Genomic DNA, 13,909 nt, shown 5'->3' with positions numbered 1-13,909 from the left:
GAAGTCTTTATCGGCCATAAAGGAGCTAAACGATATTGCGACAGCCAATCACTCAACAGAATGACGCTAATGAAGGAATAATTAACTTGGCCTGAGCTTTCAAAAGATAAAACCTTCAAGACAAACGAACATCATTTAAGGATAGTTGACGCGGAACGTTTAATAAAAGCATGTTACCATAAGTGTATAATATAAGAGATAAGAATTAATCTATCCTACCCAGGGTTGGCAAAGACATGTGGGAAAAACTGGTAAAAACCGGAAAAACTCTTTTCATGCTAAATTAATCATTGATATATCTATTAAGTGACCAATTTGGTCATTGCAAATGGGAGAGATAAAAAAAGGCCAGAAGAAGAGTGAATAGAATAGAAGAATATATTGCTTTTATTATTTATTTTATATTGAATTTTGCCACTAGAGGTGGAAAAAACCATGGATGTACGATTTTCCACACGGTTTTTAACAGAAAAACAATAGGTGGAAAAAACCGCGGAAAATTCTAGATTTTGTCACTTTGGGTAATATTTTACTGAGAGCTAGTAACGGAGTGACGTCATCACAAGAAGAAAATCTCCCCCTAGCGAGGCGTTGTCAAAGGCTAGGTGTGACGCGTTAGCAAGCGGACGCAAAACGGCGACGAAGCCCGTAATGCAGTCTGTCTTGTGAAAAGCTCTAAGTAAAAAATTTGCGTGTTAAGAATAGGAAGTGTCACACTTCTGTAAATATGTTATACACTTATGATCCTACTAATGTTATTAAACCGAAATATAGCTGCTTAAACTATTACATGGGGGAAAATGATTTATTAATTAGTACGTAATCCTACGCAGTGTAATTTTAACAATTCTAAATTGTTTTCCTTGATGCGGTGTCTACATCCGCGGTTTGATGTACATTTAATTTTATGGCCTAGATGGATATCCACTTCTTTAGAAAGAGATATCTTATAGACTTCTGATCATAGTTTTATTAATTGTTCTGTACTTATTATCATTATTTCCGTTTTGAAAGTGGAGCGTTTGAAATTGGAAGCCTATCTGTATTGTGATATTAAAGAAAACGCAGCCACCGATAATGCGGGCACCAGCTGCAAGCTTCGTGCTCACCCCGACCAAAATAAAGCCATAAGTAACATAGTAAACATAATTATGACACTGATCGATTTCGGTTAATCAAAGTAAACGTTAATTTCACTATTGGAAACCACCGTAAGCATTGACTGATTCTACAAATTGGCTGTTGGAGGATACCATAGTTTTCAGTCTTTAGTCACTTAATGATTTATATTCGCCACGAAACGAGTTTAAGTGGAGTAACAGCGCTAGCTTCTCCAAGGTTGGGCCTATGATCTAGCGTCTGCTACAGACCAGTTAAAAATTCATGAGAACGTTTATTCTTAAATAAATTTATCAAAATAGAAGCAAACGATGCAAGTATCTTTATTTATAAAGTCAAATTTACGAATAACCATAAGGAAAAACTAATAGCGTCTGCTTTAGTCGCTACCTATCTAGGTTTCAATGGCGAACCAAAGGGGCGTAGTTATAGTTTTTTGTCGCGAATTGTAATAGACTTCTAAATAAAACCTGTTTAGCGATTTCCCTAGAAGTGGTAATACAGAGAGCCAGGACTTACTTGTAAAAGCGTAATAATTTTAAGACACGCGCTTTCCGAGAGAAAAAACTGCGAAAAGGCTCGAGCATCTTTAGCCTTGCAAATAAAACTAACATAATAATCAGCTAGGATAATACCCAAGGCACCACCCTAGGCCTAAGTCATCGATCGAATTTTAAAGCCTTTAATTCGGGTGGCCGGGTTACAATGCGTAGGAGGGTGGTGGCAAGCCCTGCATGCCACGCGAGCCAACAACTCCCTACACTAACGATTACCGTTAACCTCAACAAGTTTTTATGGAAGGGGAAACTGAAGATCTCGGGGGAAAACCCCTTAAACCAGTGGGGAGAGAACTTGCAAACTCAACGCGGAAGGAGTTGTTCTGAGTTATCACCCAGTGCCACAAGTTGGGATTGAACCCGGCTCCTCTCGCTGCGAGGTGAAAGTGCTAACCACTCCGCCACCCCACCATAATCACGCGACTACTTTATTCAGTGACTCGCGCATGCGCGCAGTGAGGAAAGAAAAAGAGAGTGTCATTTATTGAAACACCTATTGGAGAAACACATTTTCAATATATTAACGTCAGGAGAGTAGCGTACTTATTCAAATTACGTTACTTATGATGAAACGAAGTCCAAGTAAACAAGAACTATAAAACTTTAAAAATCTTTTTGAATTGGACGAGGCAGTTCATCGTACCGTTAAACAAGAACGAATTCGATTTCGATTCAATTTTCAACTAAGCCGCTGCCGTATTTCAAAATGAGCCGAATGAATTGCATAGCGGCACTCTAATAACACTCTATTTTCGAGTCTAGCGGCATCCCCGAAAAAAGACATTTAAATGAGAGCTCGTATTAGAAGCTGCGGGCTTCTTTCAAGGCGTATATCGATTGTTCGCAATTGGTCTACTTCGGGTCACGTGCTTTCCCTTTAGAAGCGGGGGAAAAAGAGTTTGGTTCGGTGAAAAGACTAGCGGGGAAACCGTCGTTCAGGGGTGGACGAGGGGAACAAGAAAACCAATCGATTGCCGCGATTCCAAATGAAGAATCCCCATTTTTTTGGCGTTCGTGGGGTCCCCGCCTTGATTCTTCTGGTTTTCTTTATGGACGCGAAAAAGATGGAACAAATATAATAGCAGCGAAAGGCTTAGCAATGAACCGTCTCTTTCCAGAACGCTGGCAACCAACTCCCGTTCTAACCATTACGGAAGATGAACATTTTGTTCGGGAAATGCTCGCTCGCGCTTGAATAGAAACGCGGCTAGCGAGAGACATCTAGCGAGAGACATGGTTACGATACGAGAGAGAGAAGGCGCTTCTCCATTCAGCAAAGATTCGCGGTCAGGTGGGAATGACTATTTCCTAACTGTTGACAGAAACAAACGCGGCACGTAGCGGAGAACGGAGAAAACAGAAAAACAACAAACTCTTCCCAAACGCGCGCGTTAGCTTCTGCTCCGGCAAGCGTTTGTTACAAAGGTTGCGAAGCGCTAATTCCATAATTAACAGCTGGAAAAAAAAATCTAGACAAGTACGGGTTCATTTCCCCTATTACCTAGAACCATAAGTGTATAATATTTTTATATTTATAAGTGTGACACTTCCTATTCTACACATGCAAAAGTTTTACTGATAGCTATTCACAAGACGGGCTTCGTTGAGGTTTTGCATCCGTTCGCTCCCTCGTCACACGTAACCTTTGACAGCGCGTCGTTAGAGAGAGATTTTCTTGTTGTGATGACGTCACTTCGTTTCTAGCTCTTACAAATAGAGTACCAGTGGTGTTTATGGCCGATTTTGTTCATAGTCAGGCGTGATGTAGACCTATATGAGTTATGAAATTTCCCAAAAGGAGACGTTGCACTACCCATTCGATTTGCCACGGCAACCTAAAATGTTTTTGACCACTTAAAACAAAAAAATCTCCATTTAAAAAAGCATGGAATTTTCTCGGTTTTTCTACGAAAATTTAAAAAAAAATTAAAATCGCGAAATGGGTAATTTGGAGAACATTTAAGTAAATTTAATCAAGTTTGGGTAAATTGTAACATTTTTGGGATAAAATTGGACCATTTTTGGGGTAAAATTGTAACAATTTCTGGATAAAATAAGGAAAAAATCTTATTTTTGTTTTAAGTGGTCAAAAACATTTGCGGTTGCCATGGCAAATCGAATGGGTAGTGCAACGTCTCCTTTTGGGAAATTTCATATCTCATATAGGTCTACAAAACGCCCGACTTTGAACAAAATCGGCAATAAACAACTCGGGTACTCTCCTTATTAGTAAAACATTCCTCAAAGAACAAACTTATGGAATAATATTATAAACTTATGTTAGAACGCATTGAGGGAAGCATGGTAGACAAGCGAGCGGGGAATTTATCGTTCCGTCATCTCCACCAGGGTACCGCGCGTTGAAGAATGCCATCCTTTGACAGTGGCGGCGGGTACTTTGAAAGCCCAATTTTACCTACATATCTACCCGTATAATCATTTAAAACGAGGGTACAACGCGACACTGTGATGGCGAATAAAATTAACGCCAACCTGTCAAATTGAATAACCCAAACCACCATTCACAAACTAATGTGACGTAGAATGTGACATCGTTTTGAACGGCCATGAATATTTCAATGGTTTTAATATTTAAATCTGCCCACTTCTAAAAGTATCTGGCACGTGTTATATCATAAGTAACGAAATAACATGACACTTCCTATTTTTTTAATACCAAATTTTCTTACTGAACCTTTTTTTTTCACTGACACTTTTAGAGGTCGGGGATGGTTAACTTTTATTCAATAGATAAAGCTCTCAAAATTATTCGTAAAATGTTTTGATCAAGTAATTTATATTTCTGTATTATCCGATTAATTTTTTTGATAAATTTGTAAAATTAATCGGAAAAACGACGTTTTTTTCGATTAAAAGCTCAAATTTTACGAATAATACATGTTTTTTAATCATTTTCCGAAATATTAACCGGTAAATTTCTTTGTTTAAATTTTTTTCGTGAAAAAAATCTATTTAAACATGGAGAATGATTAACCGTCCCCGACCTCTAGACACTTTCGACCAGCTCCAGCTTGGACTTACAGCCGTACCGAGTTGAATATTATCGTCCTTGGTAGTAGTTGTATATTTAGACCCTAGGGGGCACTGTACCCAACTGAATCTTGATAGAGCTATAACCGAGGGATACGATGTTCCTACAAATCCGGTACACTCTAGAGAAAAAAGATTTTATAAATATTGAAATCAACTGGAAAATCGCGAAATCTCGTCGAAAATTAGTTCCAAAATCTCGAAATCAACTGAAAAACCAGAAATCAAAGAGAAAATTTCTGATTTCTGAAATGACTTTGATAGTCAAAATCCCGTACGCAAAATTAGCAAATGTCAAACCCCTCAGCGATAACTCTAAAAATCGGATTAATTTTGGTAATAGTCATACTTATGCGTATTACACTACTTAGGGTGATAGTAAAGTAACAGATTACTACCGAAATTACCTCCGATTTGATGTAGCTTATAGAAAATACTCGTGCCATATCTTATCGTACAGGAAATCATATTGTTATCTGATTGATAATATCGGGAGAGTATAGATTTCGTTTTGACAATGGTTAACGGAAGCCAATTTGTAGTCGAACCACAAATTAATCTATTTTGAGCGTGTAAGAAATCGTTTCAAGTTATAAATATACCTTCCCCCGCAAACGCGTGACTTTTAATGTCAATAATTTAGGAGTATTATAAATCACTTTCTACTAGTCATATATAACCATAAAATACTTATTAAAGCGACGTTCCTAAGGAAAAATCTTACTTTTTCGCAAAGCGGTATTAAAATGAGAAAATTTAGCCTACTAATAATAATAATAATCAGCTAGGCTAATACCCAAGGCACCACCTTAGCCCTAAGTCATAAAGCGACTTTTAAAGCCATTAATTCAGGTGGCCGGGTTACAATGCGTAGGAGGGTGGTGGCAAACCCTTCATGCCCCGCGAGCCAACAGCTCCCTACACTAACTATTACCGTTAACCTGAGCAACAAGTTTTTATGGAAGGGGAAGCCGAAGAGCTCGGGGGTAAAACCACTTAAACAAGTGGGGAGAGGACTTGCAAACTCAACACAGAAGGAGTTGTTCCAAGTTTTCACCCAGTGAAACAAGTTGGGATCGAACTCGGCTCATCTTGCCAGTTGACTCAACTCAATAATACCTATAATATAGTTCTAGTTATAGCGTCTACGTGGTGTAGCTACGTCGGTAAAAAACATTATCTCGACATAAAATAATTATGAACATTTGGCATGGCATAAAGGGTCAGCGTGGATTAAACTGGGTAATTACGTAAACTAGGTAATCCGTTTGGAGACTATCCCGCGATATTCCACAATTTGAGAGGATATTATCTTGACATTTAATATATAATTTGAGCAAATGAATAGTGGACATCTCAACTGGGCGATTGGTCCCGCTCAGACCTAAGCCGACTTTGAAATCGCGATATCCCCGTATAAGATTACATTTTCGACGTTCATTTAAATAGGCCGCTAAAAGGGAAAGATGATATTTCTCGGAAACGCCGATAGATGTAGACGAGTAACGAAACGTCTCCGTCGCTAATAATAACCGAGTCTACCATTATGGGAAATGGAAAGTTATATAAGATATAATAGCCACGAGTGGCGTAGTTACTGAAAATAAAATCTAATGGAAAGTCATCCCCAGTTGGAAACGAGATGGTCTTAAGTATGCCATCAACTTATTACAACGTACGTAGGAGTACCTTAATTTCATACACCCACCAAGAACCACCAATTTTATCCGTATATTATGACGCGTAAAGATAAATGGATCAACTAAGACATTACATATAGCTTTCAAAAATAAATATAGCCATAAAATCGGGTTTAGTAAGGCCAAGTTAATTTTTAATATATATTTCAGTTGGAAATGCTGACTGCTAAAATTCCAAATCAATATGGGTAGGATATTTTGGGAGCATCTTAATTTAAGATATAAATAAGTTATCAAAACCTTTCCTCTATATTAAACAATTTCCACACAGATCTAAATTAAATAAAATTAATTTCAATCGTGTTTATGGACGTCTTAAAAATACAGTGGCCGAATTTAAAACAAAAATGAGATTTCTTACCTTAAATGTTTAGTGTAACTTCATAAGTTTGAGACGAGCAGATACAATTAACGGGAAGGAGAATCTTACTCGAGAATCTGAACGAAAAATCGGCGTCACAAGTTTGAAGCCAACCTAGATTTTAACATCGTGCGAAAAACGGAAAACGAATCTCGCGACCACCGAAATGAAATCAACTGTCAGGCGGCGCCGACTAGCGGGAAAACGAACGCTAAAAAGTTTTCTTTTATTCCGGTAACTTGTATTTTAGCGCGACTGAAAATGACGCGTCGAATCTGGGAATTTGAGCGGGCTGTTGAGTTCGGTACATCGGCGCTCTCCCGGCGAGGAATGAGAGAGGCTGGGGAGTCAAGAATCAGTGGAAATTTCCTCGTTCGCCAAGAGAGACGAGGTTTGGTTGTCCGTTCGGGCGCGCGAGGGCACTATCCTCAACCGCGATCACGCGCGAATGCTAACGCGTCCGTCGGATCGTCAGGGACGGCTCCTGTAAAACGGGCTACGCTTCGATGCCCTGATGTTTCTCCGCCGCTGCGTGGAGCGCCGATCTTAAAAGGGGGCCGCTTCTAATTTCATTCGCTTAAAGCTATTTCGCTAAAGGTTACGGACTTAGCGTCCCCCTGGCGGACACCGCGCGAATCAGGACCGGGAAAAAAAGGTCGTTTCGAATTTATCTTGGATTAAGCCTAAGCTTATTTTGGATAAACTGTTTTATGATTATACCACCGCCGTTCGTTTTAGTTTAATTCCATAAATTGCGTTACGCGCTAAAGGCGTTATTGGCGAAGAACAAAGGCTCTTCCAATTTTTGTGGCAAAATAATTAATACGAAAAGTACACGATATGCTTCTTAGAAGTTAAATTTTATTTTAAAGAAAATAATACACGTGGTAATATTTTCGTTTATTTTTATATTTGCGTACATTTTTCATTGGTTAGACGCTTTAGCGCCTGCTGCCGTTGGAAGGGGAAAATTCCGAAATTGTCTTCCCCCTTTCCGTAAAACGTTCAGCGTAAAGGCTCGTCCAATGAAATTTGTACACAGCACTGCGTTAGTGTGTTTAAAGGCTAGCTGCGTTATAAAGGCAAATATGAAAAAGTGAGAACGGATTTGATGACGGTAAAAAAGGTTTATCCTAGAAAAACTATCGAAGCTGAATTTTGAAGGTTGAACGGGTTCGCGATAACCTGTATGTGGTCAAACGCCTATTGACGAATAATGGCCGCACCCAAAGGGTAAACTGTGGAAGTGGTCAGTACCTGAAGGTTGAAAAATAACTGTAAAAATGCGGGAATCTTCATCAAAGTGTCCATAAATATTTGCGGCTTGGAAGACCTCGACATAACTTCCAATGTTGGCCAATAAAATTCTTAACGAATCACTCGCTTAGGGGTACTGGATGCTAGCCAGCGTCAGTTACGAAATCTCTTCGGACTCAGTATACGTTATAGCCAAAATCATATAATCTAATAATTTTTTAAGAAACTTTAGTGTACTAAATCAAAGTAATACACGTGGTAATATTTGCGTTTGCCGGTAAATTATAATCAGTGCCACGTCAGTTATACGACATAAACCATAAGTAACATAATACCAATAAGTATGACACTTCCTATTATTTTAATCAGGCGCGTAGGCACGTTTTGGATTAAAGAGGGTACAGCTTGGATGGAGAATTTGACACCCCTTCTCAATTTCAAGAAGGGTACATTGTACCCCTGTACCCCCCGTTCCTACGCCACTGGTTTTAATGTTAAATTCCTGACCGAACCTTTTTTCGCCACTGACACTAGACTTTGACTCGGACTGAGAAGTATGTTATCGTCCTTGGTAATAGTATATTTCTCCTTAGACATATTTAGACACTAGGGGGCTCTAGATCGCGTCATAGCATTGAAAATCAGTTCAATGATAATTTTTTCCTAATTGGCAGCCTTATTGTCATTGTGTTACTTATGCTAATAATGATCTCGCAAGATATATAATACATACTTTTATTAATATTAATTGTTAAAACAGTGGCTTACATCTAGAAGCAACAAACACAGCAATGCCCACACAAGGAGAACGCAACCCGTCAAAAGTCGTGCATTTTCTCGCGTACATTTTTCATTGGCTAGACGCTTTAGCGCCTGCTGCCGTCGGAAGGAGAAAATTCGAAAATTGTCTTCCCCCTTTCCGTAAAACGCGCCGCGTAAAGCCTCGTCCAATTAAACACAACACTGCATTAGCGTGTTTAAAGGCTAGCCGCGTTATCCTTGTGTTTGTTGCTCATATAGCTTACAGTCAGTATAAAACACGTATTTGTATGGTTTCTTACTCGTGTACGTGAAACTAAAATGTATGTAGTATTAAAACAAATTAGTACGACCAATTACTCGAAATAGAGGTAAAATGTATTGTGCAATTTATTCGCAGCTGTTTCCTCGCGCCAACGTAGTATACACGTCAAGTCAGACAACAAAACACGACGATACAATTTGCGGTAAATACATTTACCCGCGAGCCCTCCCTCTTGGCCTAAATAAAAAAACGTTTTCCATCATCACGGTAGGAGGCTACCCTCTACCTACGGTAGGAAAACCTCCAATTAAAGTCTCGTGAAGGTTTGATGAAGACGTGGTGGAGAGCGAGGCAGGAAGGAGTGGGTGGTGCTATTTGGTGGCGGAGAAAGAGACAAAAAGTATGAAAGGAGAGAAGGAGGGTGGAGGGGTGCGAAAATGGGTTCCAATGGAGAGAGACGGGTTGCTATGACAACAAGGGGATTCTAGCGATTGAGCCCTGGCTGAGCCTCGGACCATTATCGGGGGCTGGGTGGGTTGTGTTGGGAGAAACGAGGGATGTCAAGAGGGGTGGTGACCCGATGGGGGGGGTCTGGCGGGGGTGGCGGGGTGGTGCAGTGAAAAGGTGAGAAGGGGAGGCGTCGGCGAGGATCGCTCGCTACAGAAGCCCGAAGTGAATTATGGATTTTTCTACTTTTAGAGAAGGGGCTTTTTACGGATAGCGAGAGACTCAGCCCGCAGGACTGCCTTCCTCGATGAAGACTCGATAGATTTCGAAGCCTTGGCGGGGATGCTGAGGCCGGAGGAGATCTTTCATTCCCCTCTCGAAAATGCTTCAAAACAATTTCGAACACAACAAAGGTTTTGTTTCTCTTTGTCCGAGTTTCGATTGAGTGTCTCTTCCTACTCTTTGCTTTGTCTTGATGTCCCCCTCCCGAATGTCCCATTCCCGTGGGACTACGTGGAGCTTGTTGAGATTTTTTAGATTCAAAAGAGGGGGTTTGTCTAGCTACGGTGACACGCGACATTTTTACCAGCGAGGGAGGCGACTGAGAGAGAGAGAGGGTTTGAGTTTCCATCAAACTGACAAAGTTAAAACGAAACTGTCAATCGAAACGGGAGTGCTTAGATTCAGTGGCGTAGCCAGGATTTTGTTTCGGGGGGGGGGGGGGCACGCCATTGAAAAAAAAGTAAAAAAATAAAAATATTTGTACGTGCGACCATACGTTTCGGGGGGGGCATGTGCCCCTGTGCCCCCCCTGGCTACGCCACTGCTTCGATTACGATTTAGAATTTCCTCTAAAAAGCACTTGCCTTCGTAAAAAATAATAACTTTAAAATGGGTTGCTCTAAAGTTCCATTTTCACGCTCGCTAATTGCGGGTAAAAATACGCTTCCACTGCAACAATATTCATTTTCCATGTCGATTTGTCTCGGATATATTTTAGGCTTTCATTTGGCCAGCCTGCTGAATTTGAACCTAATAATAATAATAATCAGCTAGGCTAATACCCAAGGCACCACCTTAGGCCTAAGTCATCAAGCACCTTTTAAAGCCTTTAATTCAGGTGGCCGGGTTACAATGCGTAAGAGGGTGGTGGCAAGCCCTGCATGCCACACGAGCCAACAGCTCCCTACACTAACTATTACCGTTAACCTCAACTAAATTTTATGGAAGGGAAAGGCGAAGAGCTCGGGGGTAAAACCCCTTAAACCAGTGGGGAGAGGACTTGCCAACTCAACACAGAAGGAGTTGTTCCAGGTTTTCACCCAGTGCCACAAGTTGGGATCGAAGTCGGGCAGTCGGCTCATCTTGCAGCTAGGCGAAAGTGCTTACCACTCCGCCCCCCCCCCCCCTAAGATGCGTTCACACTTTATCTCAATTTCATTGGTAAAATGTGTCATTCAAACTGGGTTTTAAGCTCTACTGTGATCGTGGCTTTTGATGATATCAAAGTTAAATAATATTTTAACGCTGAAAAGTATCGGAAGCAGATTTTAATGTTTTTTTTTACCCGAACCATGAAAATGGGGCATTAAATCCCTTAAAACTGAGTTGCACAAGTTTCCAATTTTAAATATCGCCCTTTGTAAGGATTAGATCATTTTTCTACAAGTCGAGATCGCCGTTATTAATTTAGCTATTTTTTATTAAAGATTTCCGTATACTTTCGAGATAATTTAATTTTCGAAGGTCAATATTATCTATTTCACAGGGTTAACATTATCCGTTTTGAAGGTCGAGATTATCCATTTTGAAGGTTATGATTAAACATTTTAAAGGTCGAGCTTATCTATTTCGAAGGTCAAGACGATCCATTTCGAAGGTCAACATTATCCGTTTTAAAGGTCGATATTATCTTTTTCGCAGGTCAACTTTATCAGTTTTGAAGGTCATCCTTATACGTTTTGAAGGTCAACATTATCCGTTTTGTAGGTCGATATTATCTATTTCGAAGGTCAAGATTATCCATTTTGAAAGTCAAGATGATCCATTTCGAAGGTCAACATTATCCGTTTTAAAGGTCGATATTATCTTTTTCGCATGTCAACTTTATCAATTTTGAAGGTCAACATTATACGTTTTGAAGGTCAACATTATCAGTTTTGAAGTTCAACATTATCAGTTTTGAAGTTCAATATTATCCATTTTGAAGGTTATGATTAAACATTTTGAAGGTCAGGATTATCTATTTCGAAGGTCAATAACCGCAAAGCAAACACTTTTTAAGAACAAACTAATTTAAACATCCGGAAAAACTGATCCAATAAAAACCGAATAAAGAAGCGTCTCAAATCCATAATCCCTTCTTACAGCGTCCCAAAACCAAGTTGAAAGAGGTCAAAAGGTCAGCAGCGGCGTCGTAAAAAGAGCCCCTTCAAAACGACCCCGCTATTTAATTAACCACGCGCTAATTAAAATAAGCGTATCCTCCAATGTATCGTTCCAAACCCGTTAATTATTTCATTCATTAAGTCTAAAGGAGCTACAACAATATAGAATCCCACGCCGATTCAAACACCTCCGGAGTTGCCCAAAGGCGTCTCGATAAATGAATTTCCGTAGAAGGAACAAAGCCGCCGAAATTAGCGAGAATCCCAACTGGAAATTAAATCACCTCAATCAAAAGGTGCTTTTCCATTTACCGAAACGCGACCTCTGGGAGCCAAATTTACAACCAAGAAACTCTAAATTACGTCCTATTTTGATATCGCGACCAAGATTCCTAAGGTTGATAAACTGCGCCGTTATAAAGGCAAATATGAAAAAGCGAGTACGGATTTGATGACGGTAAAAATGGTCTATCCTAGAAAAACTATCGAAGCTAAAAATTGAAGGTTGTAGTCCAGGGCCGTCTTAAGGCATGGGCTAAGTGGGCTACAGCCCAGGGCCTCCAGCCAGTTTGGGGGCCCTGGAAATGCCATCCATACCGCCTCTACTCTAGGGATAAGGGATTAGTTAATTGAATATTATTTATACTCATTTAATATTATGTATCTCTTTGTTACGTCTAAAGTAATTTGACTCATCACCACATCGCGCATTATACGGTACCAACAATTTCTAAAACCTAACAGCGAGTCACTGTCAGTATTATAAAAAATCTTATTTTCAGTAGGACTATGTTATACTTTTGAAATTAAAAGCTTTGGTTTGATTTTTGTGTAGTTGAATTTGAACAACGGACATACAAAGGCTGACCGTTGGGGATCGCAAAGGTCTGATGAAATAATTTAGCCCATGGCCCCAAAAGGTCTTAAGACGGCCCTGGGTTGTACGGGTTCGCGATAACCCGTATTTGGTCAGACGCCTATTGACAAATAATGGCCGCACCCAAAGGGTAAACTGTGGAAGTGGTCAGTACCTGAAGGTTGAAAAATAACTGTAAAAATGCGGTAATCTTCGTCAGAGTGTCCATAAACATTTGTGGCTTGGAAGACCTCGACATGACTTCCAATGTTGGCCAATAAAATTCCTAACGAATCACTCGCTCAGGGGTACTGGATGCTAGCCAGCGTAAGTTACGAAATCTCTTCGGACTCAGTATACGTTATAGCCAAAATCATAAAATCTAAGAGAAAGGGATGTGTTTTAGTACCGTAGATTTCACTACGGTCGTAAAATGGAGAGATTCTTTATGGACAACATTTTTTCGTCTTTGGAATATTTTTTGATCCTAAAAAAGTTGTATATGTCTTTGTTTATATGGCAAGATCAAAGATATTGTATCTATCGACCAAATTGGCGTAGAGATATGAAAATTAACTAATTTTACAGTAAATAATTTAGTTAGCTCTTATTTTTAAATTCCTTTTTAGGGCTTAAAAGGTTTAGCCTTTGACCTCTTAAATTGCGCAATTTTTATTCGAAAAACATTTCAAAATTGTACTGTAAAATGCCGATATTTTAGAGATCAAAACTCATTTTTTTTAAATTTTTCAAAATAATTTAAATGAAGAGAAAAAGCCCCAATAAAAATATTTTACGCTTCATCAATAGCTAGGTGTTTCTTTAAAATAAAACAATAACAAAGTTAAACGTATAAAAAGTTTAATTTTATCGGCGTCACGAGCATAAGATTTTTAGCACTTTATTCCCTTACCAAAATTATGTTTCGAAAATAAAACCTTAAAAAAGACTTTTTCAAAGCCCATAATAAATCATGAATAAGTCTCCCACAGTCCAAAACTCAGACTAAAAATATACTTAAATCTAGATACAATCAAGTTTTATTTACGTTTCTTTAAGCTAGCCTTAAAGAAGACTCGTTTTTAGCTCTATTTAAGATCTTGCTATGAGACCTAATTTAGATTTGTTTTTTGCGATTTGTTTGAGACTT

At 39.3% G+C, this 13,909-nt stretch overlaps 1 protein-coding gene across 1 annotated transcript in view; it reads right to left on the bottom strand.

The window, feature by feature from the left end:
* The window catches only part of Elk (Eag-like K[+] channel), a 139,146-nt gene extending 132,271 nt beyond the window's left edge, over positions 1-6,875 (bottom strand). The window contains exon 1 of the mRNA XM_090160817.1: positions 6,789-6,875. The gene's annotated coding sequence lies outside the window, so the exon portion shown is untranslated. The remainder of the gene's footprint in view (positions 1-6,788) is intronic.
* Positions 6,876-13,909: the final 7,034 nt, after the last annotated feature.

This window comes from Leiobunum rupestre, chromosome 10, assembly GCF_980474605.1.
Source record: "Leiobunum rupestre chromosome 10, qqLeiRupe1.1.hap1, whole genome shotgun sequence".
In the NCBI taxonomy this organism is placed as follows: Eukaryota; Metazoa; Arthropoda; class Arachnida; order Opiliones; family Sclerosomatidae; genus Leiobunum; species Leiobunum rupestre.
Note: the sequence above shows the minus strand (reverse complement) of the source record. Positions and strands in the feature narration are given on the sequence as shown.